The 22207-nt window shown below is 37.4% G+C and overlaps 1 protein-coding gene across 1 annotated transcript in view; it reads right to left on the bottom strand.

Annotated features, from left to right (window-relative positions):
- Positions 1–22207, bottom strand: part of LARGE1 (LARGE xylosyl- and glucuronyltransferase 1) — a 283588-nt gene that overhangs the window by 146418 nt on the left and 114963 nt on the right. The window lies entirely within an intron of this gene.

The following is a 22207-nucleotide window of genomic DNA, read 5'->3' as shown; positions in this document are numbered from 1 at the left end:
GGTAAACCTGGACAGATGCTGCAGGTCTGAGTGCTACAGGTCCTACTAATTTTAAAATCAAACTAAAAGGTAAGCATGTATTTCTTTTGTTCTGGATAGGGCCGCCTGCCAGTCTCTAGTCTGGGAAGACAGTCAAGAACAGAAGGATTCAATTCAAAAACAATTAATATATAGTTAAATATATTTTAGAAACTTATATGAGATAAAATAATTTCCCTATTCCCTGTTTCTCCACAGTCGAGCTGCAGCAGTTTGGTTACCATTTCAGGCCAAACAGTAGCCCCAGCTGATTCACATGTGAGAAGCAGATGGGTTCTGCTCAGCAACACATTATTATATGCTTGCTGAGAAATGAGGAGCTCGGAAGGACAGAAACATTCAGTACACCTGAGGATCATATTCTGGAAAGCGTTTTGCCTGAGAAAGACAAGGGAATTTTGAAAAAAACAAAGTTGTTCAATTCAACACCTTTAAATGAAAAGTTATATTCCAGAAATATGAAGGCTTAATAATTAATAATGCATTAATAATGAGCTAGCTGTAAAGTACAAAAAAAAAAAAAAGATAAATTAACCTGAAACCAAGATCCTCTACCAAATACAACTACAAGACTTTCTGCCATCCCTTCCCAGTGCATTATTGCTACCAAATTGTAAGAAAGCAAATATGGATGCAGCTGATATGTTGTCAAAGGAGACGTATTTTCATATAATGTTTAACAAAATTATATACATATGCAGTACAAATGCTTAAAAGGTGGTAAAAAAAAAAAAAAAACTCAACCTAAACTTTGATTAAAAATGTTCAATTAAAATCAAATTGAAACAAACCAAGACAGGGAGTTATCCACGGTGACATAATCGGCATGGTATTCCTTTACAGTGAAGATATGTAAATGTCTTATAGCAAGGTATTTTTCAGAAATAACCTTCCACCTGCATGCATTAAAAAAAGTTTGCTGTTTAATAGTTTCTCCAAAGCAGAGAACCCCTTTGGCCTTATCAAACAAACACAAGCCTGAGTGGTTTACAAAACAGAAATCATGCAGCTATTGTTTAGCAGTTCTCCTTAACAAGTACATTTCTCATCCTCTGACTCAAAGCTATCTCCCTGCTATAGAAACCTGCTCATTGATTGTTCTTTTCCATTGTTTCATACTTACATGAATGGCGAACAATTCTGAGCTTATGAAAAAAGCAGCTATAGAAATGAAAACCTCATTGCAAATGCCCATTGTTGTGTTATGCAGGTGTACACACATCCTGTTATCTATGTAAAATAGCTGCCCTGTTTTTAATACAACATTTGGGTAGAGTATCTTGTACTCACTTGCAAACTTTCTCCTGCAAAAATTCTCTAATTTATTATTTTCACCATTAGCAAAAGCTGATGGAGAAGTCTGAGCTTGAAAAATGTTTCAAGACAGATTCTGAAGTTTGGCTGCTGGTATTTTGGATCTTGAATCATTAAGCAAGTACTAAAAATTAATGACAGATAAATGACAGATTTGAAAGGCCTGAAAAATCAGGGGTGCAACAGTACAGAAATGTCAACATTAAGGACAGAGCCATGCTACAATCAGAAGTGCAATGAAATACTGAGTTAACTCTCTCCATCCATCTTGGAAGACACTGAGTTGCCATTGTGACTGCAAGAACTCCAGCATGGACGGTGCAAGTTCACCTAGAAAAGCCTGAATATTTAGTTTTGCAGCTGATCTGTGCTCAGGGATGTGCTGTCTTTGTTTCTCAACTGCTAACAAACACCCACGCTAGGAAGACTAAAACTCATTTGGATGTGCTTATATTTCATTCCTGTTACTGGACAGCAAGACTGAATGGCATAGATGGTCTCAGATAAAAACAGCACACCTACAATTCCACACACACACACACAAAAACTATCTGTATTATCATCAGACATACAATTACAATGAAAATCTAGCCAAGAACTTGACTGTCAATCCTAGCTCCCTACTTAGTGATATCCAGTATGACACGAACGTTACTTATCTCTTCCCATTCTTCTCATCACATTCTGTCACCTTCTCAAATAATTACTTCCAAATTTACAACTTGTAAAGATAGCAAGAAACAGCAGTAAATCTCAGGACAACATTCATCGAAATTTCAAAATGTAGAAAAGACTTGATATCTCTTCAGCTGCTCGAAGGGCAAAAATCTACACGTCACAAATGTTGCTTTGCCAAAATTAAAAATTAAGAAAACAGAGATAATTTTGTACATCAGACCAGTTGAAACTATACTCATCAGAACAGTTGAACTGTTTCTACACAATCCTTGGAAGATACAACACGGTTTGAGAGAGATTGAAGGAAGAAAATATCACCCTACTGCCTTAGACTGGAAGTTAGAGCAACTAAAGAGATCGGCCCAGTGATTATGCAGCCTTAGTTTTACATCCCAATAAACTACATTACCGTCTTCTCAGTAGCATGTATTTGTGCCAGTATGTCAAAGGAAGAACAGAAATCATATCAGGAATTATACAACCATCTAGCTGAAATACGTAACTACTTGAAATGTACTGGTTTACTGTGCAAGTTATCCGTGTTTTGTTATGAAGTGCCTAATCCAAGCCATTTTCTGGGATAACTTGATCAGGGTTCATACAGCTGGACACGTACTGTTTTTATTTTTACTAATATGGCTGACTGTTCTCAGGCTTCTTGATGTATTTGCTATTTTTACAACACATCAACTCCCTGCTGCAAATGATATTGTGACAATCAAAAGACTCATTTGAAATGGAAGCATAGAATCAAAAATGAACTGAGCTTAATCTTAAAACCCAGAAATCAACTAATTTTTGTCATAAATATTGATTTTTGGAAGGTCTAGCTCATAATTTTTACGCACCTGATGTTGGCAGGGTACTATTTGATTTAAGCCCTATTACCAGGACTGCACATGTGAAGATACTTTGACTTCAGTGAGCATATAGACACAGCAAGATGCCTCTTGGGAGCTCCTGCCCAGCAGATAAATGCCAACACATGCTACCTTGCTCTGCTTCCGACTGGTTTTCAAGGCAATGGAAGCACTGTGTGCTCCACCTCACCATTGAAGAAGAAGCCAACAATATAAGGGACCGCTAGTATTTGATGGATTGTGCATGCAGCATGGTAGAAATGTTAAACTGATTGCACTGCACTTGAGTTTTATTGTTTTAAGTAACTGGCAGAGTGCTCTGAGCTGGTGTCCAGGAAGTTTTTATCTAATCTAAATCAAAATAAAATAACATAACATATAACGAGGTCTGTGTGACTTTTGGACAAGAGATCTCCCAGGGAACACTGCAAGGAACATTGCTGTGCTCTGAAGGAAGTAGCACACTTTTGAATGCTGCAATAAATAATAATAAAGCTATATTTTTTTATACTTCATTTGGGGCTATTTTTGGGCCTTGGCAGTCTCAGACTTAATATATTTTTTCTATCTGTGTCAAGCCTTTTACCTCAGACTTTCTGTGATAATAAAACTGTACCAAAGAAATAAAAATGACCTACAAAATTACACCGTCCACAAAACAAACCAAAAAAAGCCCACAAACTTGAATAATTATTTCGTGGTTGACAGCAGCCAATGACTTACCATTACAGTAGGTACAACAATTCAGAAAACTTGACAATATACAATGGATTATATGGATAGATTATATGTAGAGTTGCCTGTGCTGAAGGCAAGAGATGTCGTTAAACCTTATTATTAAGCAGAGCACCTTAAGATACTAGAAGAAATAAAGCCTACAGACAGCAATCCAGCACGGTGTATTCGAAAGGAGAAGGACTGAAGCCGTGGAATTTTCTTACAGAGAAAATCTAAAGGATAAGCATTAACACCAGGTCCCTAGCTTTGCAGTAATGAGACTTGGAGAGGAAAGAGTCCTGAAAAGGACCCAGAGGCACTGGAAGCTTGCTGGGGAAGAGCATAATTTAGCCACAGGTTAACTGCAGGGCTGGGAGAAAGCAGCAGAATGAAGGAAAGAAAAAAATTACCCTGATTCGGAAGAGAAGACAAATGCAGAAGCAGGGATCCTCAGCTTCTCAGATGCCTGATCTGAGCTCAAATGCTGAAAAGTTAGGAACTAACTGAGGCAGGGAAATTTACACAGCCCATAGTGGGATTTTTATGTTATTTTTTCCTTAACTTTTCACATTTCTTTTGTTATCTTAAGTGCAAACTACTTGTTTTTTGGCATCTTTACAAGGCCTAGAGGTTTCTGTGTGTTTTAGCTATTATTTGTCCCCTGCCTAATAGTGTGGAATGCCTTCATAATGAATTAACTGATGACAGTGAACTCTAGGCTGCCTCTGAGATAAGAGGAAGTCATGCTGCTCACAGATAATGTTTCAGTCTGTCTGATTACAGATGCAAGAAAACATCACTCCTCCATTTCACATTTGCTCACATTTGCAAATTAACATTATCAGTATACCCTTTGAGGGCTAGTGGTGCAACAACTTTAACCAAAAGCCAACACTCTGCAGAAAGAATCAGGATAGCAGGCCTCATGAGTTCACCCTCATGAATTTCTCCCTGCTAAGGCCATGAACAAAATAATTTGAAGTTCACTCCATAGATATTTTTCTCCCCATAAAGAACATTATTGAGAACTCCATGGACCCCAAGGGGAAATAAAAAAAAAAAAGACTGCAGTCAGGACTCTTCGAGACACATAAGCTCTGTGTAAGTAGATAAACTATCCATTTTCTTTTTGAGTTCTAGCTCAGCTTTAATCATCTACCACCCTAGCACTCTATGTGTGTTACTTAGCTGGATGCTCTGGTGAATTTGGTTATATGGGCTGCTATGAATAAAGTCCTTTTAGTTAACAGTTTGATGCTTTAAATTATATACCTACACAAGTAGGTGCTAAGGCATCCGAAGATGCCTATTCTCATACCCACCAAGGCATTTTTTTCTCCTACATCTTTTCGTAAATCATTGCAGTGTGATCTCAGCTGGAAGTAGAAAACCCAGCCCAAATAGTCATCTGAATAGTAGAATATAGCCTAAGCAATTTATTCTAGATCTATGAACAAATAACTTAATCTACTGTGATGTGAGACAATTCTGAGCGTTACATTATTGAAATGATGATCCTCACTGATGTTACAGTGAGGATGGTCTGTCTCTTGAACAAAATAACCCTCTATGCTCAATGGATTTGGAAGTTATATATATCACACACAAACCCCTATAACCATGGAACATCAGGTTTGCAAAGCCAGACAAAGTTTGGACATGTGAAATTGATGGTTTCCTGTCCAGACATTGCTGTCATTCCCTTGTGCCCAATGACAGAATTGTTAATTGCATGATCACTACTTTCTTCCAAAGAACTTGGCATCACTGTGTGCACAGGGTGGATGGTGCTCACAGGTGCTTGGTGGCCTGTTCTATCTCATCATGAAATTTATGACCACTCACACCCAGCTCTGAAAAAAATACTTATTTCCTCATTGGCCTATGATGCTCATCACTATAATACTTGAATACTGCACATCGATCAACCACTCATTTTTCTAATTTATTTGAGGGAAAAGTGCTATCAGTTCCTCTTTACAGGCAGGGCAGAAAAGTTGTGGAGCCCCTAAGGCCAAAAGAAAATTCAGTTCTAGGTGCACAGCTGAGAACTGAAGAACAAAGAAACACTTTTTTTGCACTTCATTTGTTCAGAAGGCAGGCCTCATCACCTGTATTTGCAACTGTATATGCTTAACATTTTTGTAAATCATATCCTGAGTCTACAAGCAGTAACCACAGATAATGGAAAAAAAAATAGAGATAGCAGATTCTTTTAATAGCTTTGTTTTAAGACACTTGTAATAGCTTTGTTTTGAGAAGATCATGTAATGAACTCAGTGGTATTCTCAAACAATTTTCCAGGGCAGATTCAGCTTCATAAACTACAAAGCATCCCTTTTCTTTCTGCACTCCATGCCTTGTTCATGGCACACCTTCCAATCTCTTTAATTAACCTAAGCAGGAGTCCAAGAACCACTCGCTGCATTTGCTGTGCACACAAAATGAAGCAGGGGGTTGTGTCTCAGAAAGTTAGTAATTGTATCATCAGTGATGGCATCACGTTGCATTACTGCAGAGAGCTGCTTGTATGTTGGCTGAGTGAATTTAATTCTGTTACTTCTAACAGGGATAATAGGGATGGTAAACGGTAAAAGACTATGAAAGGAAAAACTATGTAGCAACATAATGCAAGAAGAAAGAGGGAGAGAAACCCTAAACGTGTAACGTATCTTTTCTGAAAATGGCTATGGTTAATAGTTTGTTTTTGTTTTTTTTTCAAATGAAACATTAAGAATGTTAGTTTACTAGCAAATTTAAAAAAGCCCATAAGTCTTAACATGACTTACTCATTTCCTTGTACAGAATACAATGACTTTTTTCTTCTTTCTTCTATTTTCTTGCCATCCTTCCTTTCCCTGCTTTGCACTGCCGTGACAAAATATATGCCTCTCCAAGAAAAGGACTAAAAATAACATTTCCCCACTTTCCACTGGGAGTGGAGATGTAAGAAAATAATATCTTATCAGAGTAAGCACTGACTGAAAATAAGATTTTATCAGGGACTTGGCTTGACAAAGATAACACGTTATCAAGAGGGGAACTTGGCAAAGATAACACCTTATCAATATCAGGAGTAAAGCTTGGGGAAAATAATGTTTTAATACCTATTAGATTCTAAATAAGCCATCTGTGCTCTTGATGAATTGTTATTTTCTCCAAGCCCCAATCCTGTAAAGATGCTGATTTCTTGGCAAACTACTTCTGTAACAGTTGGGGAAGGGGAGGAGACAGAGAAGAAAAGGAAGCTCTTTCTCCACAAAGCTAGAGAGATATTCTTTTTCTTTTCAAAAGCTTTACATGCAGGTAATGATTGCCAGTGTGACTTGGAAGACTCAAATGTTCAGACACCGAACAGGTACAGGAGGGAAAACTCCTACAACAAAGTTCAGCAGGTAAACTGCAAAGACAGGAGGAGAGAATCGATACCTCTTCTGTCCATGACCACAGTATCCAGGTTCCTGAGGTGCTGCCTACAGTATTTTTGGAAGAAGCACTGGTTTACAGAGCCAATGATCAGCCATCGGTTAGCAATGACTTTTGGTCATAATTGAGCACATTGCAATTAGCAGTGGTCAGCTGGGAGCACAAATAAATGACCCCTTTTAGATCTGTAGCAGACATCATCACCCTCGGCGAAACATTAGCACCATCCAGCTACAGGTCACTATTTCCACAGCTTAGCTGTCTGAAAGGGTCACGTAACGCTTCTTATCTCCTGCAGTGCAAAGCATCCAACTCGGTTTAAAGGGTCACTGGAGCTGGTCTAAGCTGGCCTGACTGCCTCTGCCTTGAAGCAATCCCCTCTACCAGCCCCACTATGGAGGCAGAGACCAACTGCTGTCCAGTGGGTGTCTGTGCCCTGAAGCTGAAGCCTGCGACTCATTTATAAACCTCCAGTTGCATTCTGGACGAATTTAAATAAATTGTGACACCTCCTGGAAAATGAGCAATCCAATTCGTAGTAGGACGGACTGCTAACTGCCTTAAATGGCAGAATGTGGGTGAATGCCACCGGTTATTCATGGCAATGGGCAAGCAGGGAATAATTAGAAGGGAAGCTGTGGAGGGACCGTAGGAGTGTGATGTGAATAATAAAGCACACTTAGGAAAAGGCATATGAATGATATCTGCAGGGTAAGTATTTGTAGCCAGCTGAATTTCCCTGGTGTACAGTAGGAGTGGGAGGAAAGACAATGCGATCTGTTAATGTGAAGATTTCCTATGGAGGAGCCGCATCGCTTTTTTCATTAACCATTTGGATTATCTTATGCCCCGAGATTACTCTATGTTCAGGTGTGAGCTCTGTGTTAATGTAACCTCTGAGGCCCTGATTTAGCAGGATACACATTCTACAGCAGGCAACCATTACAGCTCTCTATGTAAAGCACACACCCAAATGCATCCCCACAGCTGTACAGAGTACTGTGACTATCATTCGTGGTAGTGGTATGTAAAAACTAAACCTCTTCTGAGTTAGTTCCTGCTTAGTAAAATTCTGTTGAAGAGAAAGGAAGGGAAAAAGTTTAATACTCAGCATTTTACAGTGTTTTTTAGGAGCCTAAGAAATAAGTATCTATAAGCTTAGAAAATATTATAAAAATACCTATGGGTTTCTACAATTGCCACAGTAACCAGAAGCATGAGACAAGTATGCTCAATCAAAGCTTAGTAGTAGTTAATTCAGATTCTGATGCTGATGATTTGCCTCAGCTGTTCATCAATAGACTCCAGCTGATAATTATTAAGTTAAACTTCTGAGCAGTATTTGCATATGTAAAGCACCCTTTCCCTGCTGAAGCAACAATGGATGTTATAATGCATTTCCTGATTGTACAGCACTTGGATTTGGGGAACCTGGACAAGAGAGTCTGCTTTGCATATCCTTCCTTACCCTCATCAGGCCAGCTGTTCAGAAGAAATGCATTTACACATGCTGACATCTAAAAGCTGGAGCAAAACACAGTGTTAACCTCGCACAACAGTTAAAATGCAATCATCCATTTCAATGAGGAACTCCCTAATAAACGCAATAATATACGACAGAGTTTTGCATATACCTCGAAACATTTACCTAGGGTTCCTAGTATCTTTAAAATAGTTGTAACAACTGCTCCATGCCAAGAGAGCCTGGTCACCTGGAATTCCTAGACAGCCAATGACACCTGGATGTGGCCCTTCCTCCAAAGGAATACCGAGTATCACGATGTGGTTCTATCTTTAGTTTTCTCTCATCTCCCTTTCTCCCAGTCAGAACATCATTTCCTGAATGTGATTCTTGGATATCTGCCATGCTCTCCTGGTAAACTGTATCAAGAATCCACATAGGCACACAATGTGTAGATTATATTTGTGTGTGCAATTTTCCACCTTTTCCTAACTACCTGACAGACAAGGCATACTCAGACCTGCTTAATATTAGAGGAGTCCATAGGCACGTTTCCTTTAGGGATATGGAAATATGCAAAAGAATTGGGAAGATAATCCATGACGCTGCCCCATTGTAGCTTCTCTACCATTTAGGTTTCAGAGTTCACCATAAGCTTACTATTATCAGACTTGAAAGCTTTACATCACCAAAGAATAGGAAAACAAAAGATATCAGAATTTGGCTTTGGTTAAACATGGGAGGTGGGTTGAAAAAGGAACCTATAGAAGTGCAGGTGGTCAGCCTCTCTGAAACCTGGCACTTAGGCTCTTAAGTGTTAATTTCAGATTTAGCCATATTAGTGTTTATTCACATTGCTAGAAGTCACCTGTAGCACTGTTACACACAGTCTCAAAAGCTGATTTTCAACACATCTGCAGAAACGCTGCAGTATTAGTTCAGGCTGGTTGGTGCTGCTGAAACCTGCTGGAAAGCATGTTATATCCCTTAATCTCTCTTGGCACAGAGATGCCTTCAGAGAACCATGCACTGGTATTTTGATTGATGCTGCTGGAAAAGGAGATTGTCTGAATACTGACTGACCATCAAGGATTGTTCAAGAAAAAAATAATCCAAATCCTGTATCACACATTTCTGCCTTTGAAGGAACCAGATCTGTAAGAACCTCAAATCTGATAGAGCTCTGGCCAATAACATCAGATATGAGCACATATATATACATATATATATAAAGGCAAATAGAAGGAACAAATTTTCAAAACAATGATCTCTCTTCTTTCTAAATGCATCTGAAGATTACACATGCAGACAGAAATACTGCTAGTTTGTATTTCTAGTTTAATGTGATGTTATGAAATAACATCAGTGTTATTTCACCAATGACATAGCAGTGCGTAAGTTATTAATATCTTTCAGTATTGAGAATCTTCTATTTTCCCCACACATTCTCAGCACTTTTCATTTGCTGTACCTGTCATTTAAGCCACTTCAGTCCTGAAGAACAGTGAGGGAAAATGCAAATAACTGCAAATTCAGAACACATGAAGGCTGATCAGTGTTATGACATTTATCTTTACTTATGACAAGAGATGAAATAGCTCATGAGTTAGTTTCCTGTCCTCCTCATGGAGAAAAATGTCATAACAGATCATCATGTACTATATGCAGCAATATTTCTAACACACCTTGGAAAGAAAAAACATCACAGCAGTGATGCAGACAGTAGGTTGGTTATATGTCATGGCTATGACATCAGAAATTAAATAAATAGCATTTTAAAACAGAAGATATAAATCATAATAATAAAACCTAGAACAACAGTTTGCAAATTAGCTAAAAGCAGATTGCTTTCACAAGGTTCAATCACATTAAAGAGAAATGAGCCGTCCATACAGCTCACTGGAATCTTAAGTAAGTTTTCATATTTTCTAACTTTCCCCAAATTTTCCAAATAGAAAGTCACAGCTGGCCAATATATTTTGTTTGATAACAAATAAACATTCCACTTTAAAAATCTTATTAATCCATAACATACACAGAAGGGAATAATGAAATTTAAAAAGGAAAAAAAAATCCCTAGAAAATATACTCTTAATTCTGATGACAGAGGTAGTACCTTGATCCCAAGGAAATCAACAGTGGTTTCAGAACTAGTTTCAGTGTGGCCAGATATCTAACTCTGGACTACAATCTCCTTTTTACATTGACTAGACTCTATTTGCGTGTATCATGGAACCTCTTTTTTTTTGCGTGAACTTCTGGTTTATTAAAAAAAAAGAAAAAAATATTTAGTGTATTAGAGACATTCATTCTACAATGATAGAACAAGTATGTACAGAATCAATTTTATATTAGATATATCAGGTTGATACAGATTTCATTTCAGTCTGTGACCTAGGCTTCCTATAAAACATGAGGAAGTCACTCTTCTTTATGATATTCTTGTTTTGTTACAAACGTGAAGAAAGCAACCTATTTCTAGCAAGTCAAAAGGCAAAACTCAGCGACTTCAATGAAAACAAGCATAGGTCTAATATTTCATGATATTCTGCGTGCATACAGCATGGTGTTGTTAGTCATTTTTATATTGTAACATCTGTACACACTGCTGTACTGTGGTAGGTCAGAATGTGGGCCATATCCCCTGTGACCCATCACAACCCAGCAGAGCTTCCCATGCAGCAAGCAAATGAAAATTTTCATTTTTGAGCAGCCACAAGTTTATTAAGGTAAAATATCGTAAACCAACAGCAAGATTTAGATGTTCTGCCTACTAAGATTTTGTCTTGTAACACTTGAAGCATTTCTTTGAGACTAATTCAAATTTCTGCTCCAGTGCACAGAAACATCTTAATATATTTTTAGGATCTTAAGTAAGAATTATAAAGAATATCCCTATTGTGTAGCACAACACTGAAGTCAAGCCCCCCTGACACATTTATTTATTGTGCTAAAAAAAAGTTGCTCTATACAATCAGGGCAGAAGTGCTCAATATTCATGGCATCTGTACATATTCCAGTAAACACCCTCCAGGCTTTTTTTTTTTTTTGGGGGGGGGGGGGGGGGTTCTTTCTCCTTTTCTAAGTTGCGTTATCTCCAGGAATTTCTCTCAAAAGCAGAATATACCATGGGAGTACTCCTTAGTAAGTACAAATGAAATACTACAGTGTGTCATTTTTAATGATGCTTTTGATAGATAGACTGTGATCAGGGCTGATAGCCATAAGCTTTCTACAGTGACACATACCATGGACTAACTGATGTCTATGACAAGTTTTTGTGTTGGACTAATGAGAATGTGGAGGTGGAGGTATTTACAGAAATTCTTGTATTTTGTTTTGATGTAAAGGGTGTAGGTGTAGATATAAATTGGAGTCTTGCAATTTTCTTTTATTTCTGTTGATGGGCTTTCATTAAGATACCTATTCATCTTCCTTTGTTAATGTAATCAGAGATTTATTCATTTCTATTATTTGCAATATCTTTTGTTACCTTAAAGTCGAAGTAGAATAGATGGAGACTTGACAAAATTGTTTCATATTAAAAAACATGAATAAATCAAAATACCTTATGCCTAAAGAACATCCAGCCATGAACAAGAAAACAAAAACCAACAATTGTCAGCTATATAAAAAACCTGCACTTGTAAAAATCCTTTAAGGGTTAAGTTAAAGAAACCACAAAACAGCAACAACAACAAAAACAAATATAAAGTTGCTTCCCTTCTCATTTACTCCCATCTTATTCTAGAAGGAAAGGATCTTCATCATTATTTTTAGTAACATATTCCATATTAACTTCCACAAATCTAGATGCAGGAATCAACATTTAAGAACTGGTGTAAGATAAGGTTGAGGAATGAATGCTAAAAGAACATGGCTTACTTCACCCTTCTGTCCCATTTGAGAACAGGCTGCTGCTACTATACGTACCCTTGCATCATACGAGGTAACGTGGCCTCTTCCCTTACTAAATTATGACCATCTGCCCAGGAAAAAATGAGCCAGACAATGGAATAAAAACGCTTTATCGTGGTATTACTCTCAGGTTTACTTTTTAATTTATGCCGTCCTCTGGTATCATTAAAATACTACAGGAACTGAGTTACAACAGCTGCAACTATGTGTGCTCCTTTGAAGAAAAGCCTACATTTCAATCAGTATGTAACACATATTCTGTCTCTTACAGTAATATTTTCCTTGGCAGGACATTTGAATGTTATATTTTCTGTTTTGTGAGACAGCCTTTCCTCTTTTGAGAAACCGTAACTTCACCAGGCATGTACTGAAAATTCATACTAGCAACTCACACTAGTACTTTCTACAGAAATGATTTAGCTTCTTATTTGGGGAGCGCAAATATTTATTGTAGATTCCACCAGACAATGACTTTGTCTTTTTCTGAATAATCTGACTGAATCCAACCAACAGGGAAAGTAAAATTCCAGACTTGCCTGAAGATCTATATACTATTTTGTGACAGTCATTACATCTTTTTCCAACTTGTAGCACTCAACATGTAAGAAGCACACAACACGTAAAAAGAGAGAACAAAGTTGCTGCCCATGTTCAATATTTCCAGCTTTTAAAATTGTATTTAAAACCTTGCAATATTTTATATTGACTGGGAAGTCAAATCTTGCAGTTACATGAGAAAATATCAGTGCTTTCTGTCTGTTTGTTTCCTTTGCAGTAAGATCTCATTTTCACCTCTGCAGGATAAATCTTAGAAAAGCATGACCTGTCAAGATGCAAAAATCAGGAGACAAACCTCTTTAAAACTTCTAATTTCAGATATCATGAATTGTGATTTTTTAACACTTTGAACTAGCAATGTCGTTTTTTCATTAAGACTCTTAAAATGACCTGTCCTTTACTGTGATGTGTACATTCCCTAACAGTTGACATGTCACTTAGGGTGGGTAAGCAGAAGGGCCAGCATCTGTAACACACTTGTGATAGGTGTGGTACAATCATCAATTCAGCCTGAACAGCATTTTCAAAACCAATCATAATTGCTGTTAGGCATTTTAAGTAGCACTAAGTAACCTGTGGTAATGTTCAGCAGAACTTTCACACTTTCAAGACGAAAGTATTAGGCAAGTATTATTGCCTTTTTTGTTGTTGTTGGAATTATCCTTGAGAGAGCTATGCAGGTAAAGTTTTATACTGAAAACCACATCATTTTCACTGATACCTCACCAGTATACATAACAGGGTTTTCTCATTCTCCATTCAGGGCACTCATAACGTGTCCAGATCCCAGGAAAAAATGTTCAGACAGAAGTGAAGTGATAGGAATTCCATTCTGTCGCATTACAGCGCTCAGCAAAAAGCGCTATAGCAAAAGTTTAACTCAGACAGGAATATAAACTGTAAACAAATCTGTTAGATATCAAATAATGTATATTTTATTTCACAGTTGTCCCTTTTTGTTTTTGTTTTTTCCTTTCTATACTTCTCTTGTTCAAGCAACTTGGATCCGGTTCTTAATCAGGTCCTGATGATCCTTAATGCCTAATTTCAGATTGTACCATTCCCCAATTCCCTTCTTCATTTTGAAATTTCTGCAAATTCTATATTCATCCTCTGTGTGGCTGTGCAGACTGTAATCCCTCATAATAGGCTGATGCTGATCCTGCTCTGTGGATTAGCCAGTGTAAAATGCTTATGTAATGAATTTTCATCAATTCTTGCCTTACTCAGCCCCAGGCAGCCCAGGTATATCTAATCTAAGTGACTGGCTTTTATCAGCTGCACACAAGAGATGTGAAACTAAGCCTCATTTCAAGCCTCAATGGCATAGCTACAACCATGTTATTATTTATTTTATTTAACAGAATGAGTATATGGGAGGGATTCTGTAAGGTACACTCTGTACTTATACATCACTGGATTTTGTATAGTGCGTGTTTCTTTGAAAATTGTGAAACGACAATACTTTAATGCTTGTTTTTGATAATTTCTGTTAAAAAGAGAAAAAACATAGCTGAGCTTTGAGTGTAATTCTGTTGCTTTCTTCTTATGAAATCTATATTCCCATGCCAGATGGTGTCTGAGTTATCAAAGTTATTACCCTAAACTCAATTAGGGAAGAATGAAAGTAATTAAATAGGGAATGAAGTGACAGAATTATTCAAGACATAAAGCATCTAATATAGGTGAGGACTCTCTAACTTCAATAGAAATTCATCTATAAATCCAGCCTAAAACATAACAGCTGAGCCTTCACTTTCAAATATTCTAAGACGTTGTGCAAAATTCAGTACTTGCTTAAGTGGGCACATCTCACAGTGAAATAGCAGTCTAGAGAAGGTGGGAGTCACTTTTGTATTCTAGAGGGGCAGATACTAGCAATCAGCAAATGCAATCTGAGATAGTTATTGTCCAAATGTTCCCCTGTCTGTCGTGGGATGGTTTCTAAGGCTGTTGTGTGACCTCAGGAATGCTTTTTTCCTTTCTTAATACTGACTGTTTCATATGCACCATGGCAAATAACAAAAAAACCCACAACAATTACAGTAAATTCTTTTTACCATAAAACCTGTAAACTATAGACCATAGAGGTACTATTAATATTGTTTATTTTACATTTCTTTTTTCTTTCTCTATTTGCCTTTCCTTTGGTGAAATAAATCTAAACAAGTTGGCACTGAACTACGGACATTACTGAGAGAGAGTGCTTAAAAGTTTTAAATGCAATGGAAAAGTAGCTAAAATTATTCTTTCATCTACTAATAACACTCTACTTGAAGGAGAAAGATGTAAGAAAACCTGGTTAAAAGAAATCCTTTTTAGTTATCAAAACTCTTTTCTACATAGCTTCTACTGACAAGAGTCATGCAATTATGGATAAAACTAGTCAGGATCATTTATTAATGCTCTGCACGCTGTTCACTCATTTTCTCTCTAACAAGGACATATATTTCCAAAATCTAAAGTTATGTGTAGGTGAAGCAGGATGGTAAAGAAAATATGCTTACACTCTGGAATGCTCAAAATTGGTGCTGCATGGCTGAAAGAAAAGAAACGTACTGTTTAAGAGCACAGGGATGTAGTTTGTGCTACTGCTACAGGCAAATTCCCTGGCAAGAAAGGGAACAAATTAAATCCTACGAATGCATTAATCTGTTCCCCTCAGTGGGGACGAAATGCTGGGAGGGAAAGGGACTTCAAGAATACGCACTGATATTATATCATATATAACAGTACTATGTGGAATGAATATAAGATTTCCAAGTATACGCACTGAAAATTTGGGAAATACAAGAATTACTTCTGCCTTTGTTTGCCTCACATGTTTACAGGACCAAATGAAACAAAGATTTCTCCTGAGAGGACATAACTACAGTTCCAGTTTGCAGAGGCAATGGCCTGTCAAACAGTACTACCGTGATACATAGGCCTCAGGAACTCCCAAGCTCTTTTCCCTACCACCACAGAGAATGGGCTATTTTTAATGCAGACCACTTAAATCTTGTTTTTAGCACAGTCCCAAAAAGTTTACAAGATTATGTGAGAAGGGAAGAGCAGGAATGAGCAGTTGCTTAGGAGAAAGAGTAGGAGTATGGGCAAGGAGTATGAACTTCCTAAACTGGCTGGGCCAAGGCCTCAGGAAATCCTTTCAACAACCATGGCACACAACTTTCCTGAGGAGGGCTGCTCTGGAGTGCCTGCTTTAATAGGCTTTACTGGGACTAAAAGCTGATATATTCAAGTCACTCAAATGTGAGTACAAGTCAAGAAAGAACAGAAAGTAGAGTATGGCCACAGAATAGCCACCAAGCAGAAGTATTAGAAAATATGATCCATGAAGAGAGGTTACGCTAACTGGTGTCAACTGGAACCAAAAATTGTTGCCGACAACAGGATTTTCAACTTGTATTCTGAAGCACAAGGTGTTTGATTTCTTACTGAATTTTCAGGGGAGATCAAAAAGAAATTACTGAGATGAGCTGGTGAGAAAACAAGAGCCAAAAAGAACTCGCAGTGATCCTTGCAGATGGGTAAGTACAATAAAAAGATGATGGCAAGGGTAACAGAGCTCTGCTTGTCCAGAAAATATAACTTCCCTCCCTTATAACTCATACTGAGCACTGTTGTCTCACCTGGAAGTAGGAAGATAATTTGTTCAGGGGAGTAAAATTTACAGGGACTTTGAAGGCTTATACAGTCAGTGATCTCAGTTTAAATGGATCATGAAAAAAATGAGAAAAATTGACTAACAGAGCCTTCTGTGTATTTGGGGAATTGATCCACTACAGTCACATACAGAATGCTAGGGTACGTACGGGACTGGCATGTTAACATTATATGCATGTCTATAAAAAGGCTTCTAGAGAACAAAATCCCATCTGGAACTTTCATCAGCTCAGTAGCAACATTACTGAAAATGCAGAAATAACCTATGATACATTCATGACCATTACCAGTCAGGACAGGTGAGGCAATAGTACTTTTCAATTGAACACCTCGTCTTACGCCTCTTGGGTAGCATAAAGGGCAGACTGCACCTTGTTCCCTTTTTGACCACTCCTATCATATCAACTAAAGCTACCAATACAGCACAATGACTATCTTGCTGATTGAATTTCAATGCATGGAGATTTTGAACCTAGAGCAGGGTACAATGATGGGCTTATATATGTGTTCAGGAAGTAGAGCTCAAACTATTAGGGCAATGGAGTATGCAGAGAGCAGTGAAGCGCTGCTTCAAGAAACATGAAAATCAGTAACTTCAGGTCACATTTCATATATTCCCCCATAAAAATAAAATAGCAAAAGAGAGCGAGGCACAAAACCAATTTAGAAGAGAGAGCACATGAACCAGAAAAAAAGTATAATGAAACCCCAGCCATGGAGCTGTGAGGGTGAGGATGTCAAAAATATATAACGAGTTTAAGACAAGCACAGCACAAGCTGACCTTAATTTAAAATTTACAAGGGAAAACCGTATCTGGTAGGGTTTTGGTTAATTTGTTGAAGAAAAGGAGTTCACACACTCGTAAGACTACTAAATTTAAGGGGAATCTAAAAAGCACGTATTTTACTCTTACTAAATTCTCCTATCCCAATTTCAGGGCACAATAAAATCCTGGAGAAATAGTGAACTAGTTCCTAGCACCTAACCTTTTTGTAATATTTGATTTACTAAGAAGTATGAGATACAAATCTAGAACAGTAGATATAGATATATCTATATAAGAGCAATTCTCCTTAAGCAGTGACATCTCGCCAAGCACTTTCTTTGGAGAAAAAAGAAAATTGTTAACTTCAGTAAAAGAAGCAGTAGTGAATCCCTTTAACTATAATTCAGAGGTGGGGGAATCCTACCACTCATATCACAGGTCAGAATTATTAAGACAGCTGATAGAGAACTCTTTCCCACAACAGCTTGCTGTGAAAAATTGCTCTAACAAAACTATTTTTTTAAAACTTAATTTGAAACCTTTTTATTCCCCTGCTGTCAAGAAAAGTCTGGCAATCAAAAACATTTTCATTTTTCCTTGCTCCTTATTCCTATTTCCAGTGTAGACTGGGTAATGGAGGAATAATGAGAAAGAAAAGCACCTATAATTATTGTTTTCATCTAGGTGATGAAGAATAAGACTATTTAGTTTAAAAAAATGACAACCACCTGTCTTTGATAGTTTTGAATGAAATTCTATTCTTTGTATTTTCCCCTTCTTTCTACTATTTTGACTAAAATAATATCTTAAAGATCACTTAGATAATTTAGAAGTGCATCCCATTAAAAGAAGTAGTCACTGAGGAGACTAAGAGGCTCGAGAAGACCAGATTTTCAAGGAAAATTATGTGTCTACAATGCAGGTAGGCACACCTTCAAGCACCTATCCTTTCTGAAATTGCTTAAGTGACTTTCAAAGGAAGGTCCTAACTGGCTACCTTTGCTCTTGAAAATGGGACTTAATCTTCTTTTGAAAATGCTATCTCAAGACTAAATATTTTTTTGAAAATACTATCCCAAGACTAATTATAAATCCATTCTGACAGCCAAGTACCAGCTAATGCTCAGTAAGCAGACAAGCCTCTGGAAATGCAAGGGAAGTTCAAAGGAGAAGAAAACCCACAAAACTAGAACATGCTCCTTATCTCAATGGCTGCTACTAAAGCATTTGACCATGCCCACTTCTAATTTTTATGTAGTCTTGAAACAATTTGGCTTTGAAGACTTTGTTAATGCCTGTTTTACATTTATTAGACTGATAACAAAAAGGCTGACAAAAATTAAATTTGAACTCTCGTTCCTGTCTTTAATAAATGAGAGAAGGTACTGCCCTGTCCTACATAATGATGGTTGGCTCTGTGCAGCTAACAGAACCTAGTATCTGAGTCAGCGGTTAAGTATGAGTTTTGATAAATGTAGTTTCAGGCTACATAGTTCATCTCACTGACTCGGAGGCTGTCCATGCTCAAAAATTTCAGAATCAGAGCTGAACTTCTTGTGCTACTGATTCAAAGATAGCAAGCAGCAGTTAAGCCCAGTTTAACACAGGAATATCAAAATTGTGTACATCAAACACCTTTATGTGGGTTGTGGATAGAGAACATGGGTATGTTATAGTAACAAAAAGCTTTTTGGAAGAACAGCTCATTAACTTCTTCTTAAGTAAGATCGTGTTAATTAAAATGGAAATGTTTCCCCTTTGCTTCACAAGCTTCAAATGCAATAGGAGGTCCTAAGAGTACCTTTTTCACAGCAGAGATCAGGAAAACAAACAAACAAACAAACCACTAATGATTTTATACGATTGTATTAAAAACCCTGTTATTTTGGTAAAAAAATAAAAACCAGAGTTTTGCTTTCTAGGCAGTACACCTAGGCTTCTGAGGAGACTTCTTAAACCATGAAACGGGTTTAATTTAATCCCTGACTTTAAATTTAATCCCTGACTGAACTGTTATGCTTGTGAAGACATGGAGTGAGCACAATCACCGCAGGAAAAAAAAAAAATCATGTTTACCAGCAGCATGTTATAGTGTTGGGAAGCAGTTCATTATATCAGTACAGTGTTGGTGGTGGTGGTGGTTTTGTTTTTTACTGGTAAAGTTGCTTCCATACTAGAAATGCTTTACCAGTATAACATACAAATGATTGTATACTGGTGAAGTGCTCTTAGAAATACCACTGGTATTTCAGTTAGGCCACTGGAGGATTCTTCCATCACTTTCCTTCTTTTACAACTTTATAAATTGTGTTTCTGAACTACCAGCAATTTAGTGCATATATAATATTTGGAAGTCGGAGTGGGATTTTCCGAATGGAATTCATTAGTTCTGAGATTAAATTGGTTGTGCTTATCTTTCTGAATCTCTCAGATACTTTTCAGCCTGCCACGTAGGCCTATTTCCCTACCTCCTACCTCACAAAAGTACAATTGATAAATAAATTCCTAGTGAAAACAAGTTGTCAGCAAGACTCTCAAAATAGGATGGTCAAGATTATGCATTAATGTTAATGTTCAAATTTTGACATAAACTAAAAGGATATTCAAAATTCTCTGGCTGTTCTAGTTTTCTAAACATTTCACATTAAATTTATTTTCAGTATTAACAATATTTAATCCAAGCACTTACAAAAATTATTAGGTAGCCAAAATAACGGGTTTGCTTTTTCTTCAAATCACAAATTTTGCAAAGTGTTTTTTGAGCTTTCCAAGTTTCTTTTGGAAGTGTAAGGATTACAATTTTTTATTCCAGTTAAAAAAAGAGATTGGCCTATCATATTAATCTAGAAAGGTATTTAAAACAAAAGGAAGTATCAGAAAAAATGTGTATATGCTGATATTCTGTCCAGCTTCAGGTATTCACAAGAATGGTAGGCAGGCAGATTGTTCTTGCCAGAGAAATAGCATGGTTTTGGAGCATTTTTTATTATTACTTCTGTGAACCTGTTTTATAAACAAAAGAGCGAATTGTATAGAGATACCAGGTTCTGTAGAGGCTAAGGTTAGCATCAAAACAGTATAAATTGCAGCTCTTCTATGTTGTCCTTTTATTGATTTTCTCAAGAAGTTCCTCAAAAACTAGCTGTTCAAACTCAGACAAGAATTTTGGTTACTGTATCAAAGAAGAGCTGGAAGAGGGACTACATTAAGTACAAGCTACTTTGCAGCAAAAATTGTATTAAAAACTTATCACGGATGCCATATACTTTTATTCAGATACTGCACTGTAATATTGTTTTGATGATGGGGTCAACTGCCAAAATAAAGATTTGGAAATATAGTCAGAGGAAAAAAAAAACACATCAGGAAGTGTGGGTCCCAAATTTCTTCGGTTACAATGTGCTTTAAGAAGTTCCCTTAACAGCTATAGTAAATATCAAAAATATTCCTTTGATATCACTAAAAAAAACCAACCAAACTTGTCTCACTTTTGCATGCTTATGATGGTGGGCTGTGGAGGGGAGGAGGGGGATACAAAATATTTTGAATCTCAGCTGTAATTGCAAATTCACTACTTATAAAACCAGAATACAAGGAGTCTCATTTTCTTGTAATGAATCAGCTACAAGTACAATACTCCATCTTTTTAGCTTAAATGAATTTCATGGCACAATTGGACAAAGCCATCTGCTGCCAATTGTCTTGGCAACTAATTGCATTGCTGCTGGCAGCTGCCAAAGAAGAGCACATTGCCATACAGCTGTTACAGTTGCTCAGTTGCTATAAAACAGACAGCTAGCTAGCTTCGCTGCTCCTTCCCCTTGCTTCTTCCTCCTAAATCCCTGAAGGCTAGCTACATCATGGCCAAAGTGCCATGAGGCATGCCAGAGGAGGAAGGAAGAGGCCACAGAGCACCAGGGGACCTCATCCAACATTCTGGCTATACTGATGGGCACGCAACATCTCTCTCCTAGCTTTATCCATCCCTCTTGGCTGTTGCGAAGGCAGGGAACAACTGTGCTAGAATGCCTGGAAGGTATATCCTCCCTTCTGATACTTACCATTTTTTGGAGTGCTAAAAAGGCCTTATGCCTACCAGTAGCCATTTCAGGCTGCCTACTACAGACTGCTGAATTTAGGCAGCGCATCTTCTTCTTTCTAGCAACTGTTCAGGAAGATGGGTTCTGGCTGCCCGGGCAGCAGATGATCTGAGTTGTTCAATTCTCTCTTGAACTTAGGTGTTGCACCTATGCAGGTAATACGAACACAGCTCATGTTTTTAATGAGGATTTTAATTAGTACCTTTTGAAGCATGCTGCAAAGACCCTTGGAAGCTACCTCAGGAGCAAACTATGGGATGTCAATTTGTGGCATAGTGAAGAGTGGGAAGAAATGTACCCAGTCCATGTGTCAACCACCGTCAATCACTCTGGAGAACCAGATTATAATGAACTGTCAAAACAGGAAACAATAGTGAAGCATCTAGACTTCGCTGACATGAAACTCATATGATGAATTTTGAAATACTTGGTGATGTTCTACAGACTTTCACAATTGCCATAATGGAGTTATGTAGGATCTCAGCTTCTAAATGAGAGTAAAAATACACTTAACCCTCCTAAAGGTAGAGAAAGACTGAAATCTAGCTCCCTAGAGTTTTAAAAATAAGAGTAAATAAAGCTTCCCCCTTGCCGTCCATGAAGATTTTCTGAAACAAATCCTAACCCACTGATGCCAATGGTGAAACTTTGGATTTTGTGATACTGTCTCTTACTCTTTGCAAAGTCATAAAAATAGATACG

The sequence above is a fragment of the Anser brachyrhynchus genome (assembly GCF_964034855.1).
Source record: "Anser brachyrhynchus genome assembly, chromosome: 1".
Classification (NCBI taxonomy): Eukaryota; Metazoa; Chordata; class Aves; order Anseriformes; family Anatidae; genus Anser; species Anser brachyrhynchus.
This window is presented reverse-complemented; position numbering and strand designations above follow the sequence as displayed.